The sequence below is a fragment of the Pteropus vampyrus genome, unplaced genomic scaffold (genome assembly GCF_000151845.1).
Source record: "Pteropus vampyrus isolate Shadow unplaced genomic scaffold, Pvam_2.0 Scaffold15, whole genome shotgun sequence".
In the NCBI taxonomy this organism is placed as follows: domain Eukaryota; kingdom Metazoa; phylum Chordata; class Mammalia; order Chiroptera; family Pteropodidae; genus Pteropus; species Pteropus vampyrus.
Window position 1 is genome coordinate 176095 of NW_011888796.1, and position 2269 is coordinate 178363.

The window sequence follows — 2269 nt, forward strand, 5'->3', positions numbered from 1 at the left end:
TGTAGAAATATGTGCTAGGATGGATGTATGGGCAGGCTGTCAGGAGCCTGAAGCAGCAAGCAGCATTGGATTCTGAAGTAGTATATAATGAACAAAGAAGTTAGAGATTCTTTCTAAAAGGAAGTGATGCTTGGATACGAGTTTTAAACATTTGCCAGAAGAATAATTATTGCTATTGTGGTCTATTTGTTTTCATCTTAGTTCTTTATTTAAAAAAAAAAATCAAACAAAAAGAAAATCTTTTTGCCAATTGGAAGATTTTAGGTAAATTCTTTTCTGAATTTATCACTGCTCCCCAGTGATAAATTCAGAAAAGACCCTAAAATAGAGACTCCACAATTTTCACTATATCCCTCCTGAAAGCTCAGAGCTATAGCTGAGTTAAGAACAGGGTGGTTTGGGAGCATTTGAGAGGAAACACTGAAATTCAGACAGGGTGAGCTAAGTTTTGAAGGATCAAGCGCAATTACTTATAGGAGGAAGACAGATGAGGGTGCGCATTCTAGGCTGTTTAGCAATGTTGTATGGAGAAGTGATTGAGAGCATAGAGTGTTTTATTTGTAAAGACCTGGGTTCAAGTCTTGCTGTCTTATTACTAGCAGGGTGACCTTTACTATGTCACCTAAGGTTCTGAAGTCATGTATTTTTCACTCAACTGCATAATTAAGATATTATTATCTACTTTAGAGTTTTAGGGGGTTAAAATATATAACTGATGCAATGTATGCATCACGCTGCCCAGATTTGTAACCACTTATGTTATAATCGATGTTGTTATTGTTCCGGGAGGAAGTACGAAAGGCATCGACCGGCATTTGGCCCAAGTTGATAAAATATATATGACTTGAGGAGTGCACTGAATGTACAAGTAGTAGGGTTTAACTGGACGTACACCACTGAAGTGTGTCAATATCACAGCAATGAAATGTGTGTATTTTGCAGGAAAGTGTGTATGGGAGGAGTGGTCGAAGATCAGGACCAGATCAAGAAGTTTAGTCTGTGGGCTAAACACAGGCAATCGTATTTACCCTGGAAGCTACGATATTAGTCTTCTCAGGCTGCCACAACAAAATAACACAGACTGGGTGGTTTAAACAACAAAAATTTATATTCTCACAGTTCTGGAAGCTAGAGGTTCATGATCAAAGTGCCATCAGGGCTGGTTTCGGGTTTGGCCTCTCTTCCTGCCTTGAAGATGGTGACCGTCTCGCTGTGTCTTCACTATGCACACAGAAAGCTCTCTGGTGTCTCTTCCTTTTCTTACAAGGACACCGGTTCTATTGGATCGGGGCTCACACTCATAACCTCATTTAACCATAACCTCCTGAAAGGGCCCATCTCAAAACACAGTCACGTTGGAAGTTAGGGCTTCAGCGTGTGAATTGGCGATGGGAGTTACACCATTCGGTGTTGCTCCCCCACCCCCTGCCGAAGGGCTTTAAGCAGGAGCTGTCTGCACTGTGGAAGATGGTGAAGGTGGGGAGTGGACGGAGTGGAGACCAAAGGCCATTTATAACTGTTGAGTATTGTAGGAAGCAGACGGGGTGGTGGCAGTGGGAGTGGAGAGGAGGGCACAGGGGAGAGGGAATTGGAAGGGGGGTTATGGGACCTGGCGATGAAATGAAGAGGTGGGTGAAGATGACGTGTCCAGCTTTAGGCATATTGAGTTTGGGGGAGTCTGTGGGACACCCAAATGGAAGTGTCCAGGACTCATTAGAGACCTAAGCTGGAGTCTGAGACTGCAACGATCTAGTAGCAAATTTCGAGTGCAGTTGCAATTCTCCTGAACATCATTCTGAACCAAAAATAGCCCACTAGCTGGCCTGCACAGCTTTCCAGTCAAAAATATGAAAACCTCAGATACCAAACAGCCTTGCAGCAACACCTCAGCCTATTTCTAGTTTGCTTTTCCAGCTTGAGATGTCTCATTCCTCCCAACCTCTCTTCCATCCACACGCCCATGCCTTTTATTCTCCACCCATCCCCCTACCCCACCCCCATACACGTACACACACACTTCCCTCCCTCCGTCATATTTTTCCCCTGGAGGCAGCCCATCATGACTTTTCTTCATCAAACGTGATGCTTCCTTAGCACTCTCTCTGCCACTCCCCTGATTGCTTCCTGCCTTTGTCTTTTTGCCCCCTGCACATCATTTTATTCATCTTCTGTCCTCATCTTATTTCCTCTCTAAAGCATACACATCTCATCTTCCCATTTCCTTCTTCCTTTAGCACTAATCATAGCCCCATAAAGTGAATCCCCTCCA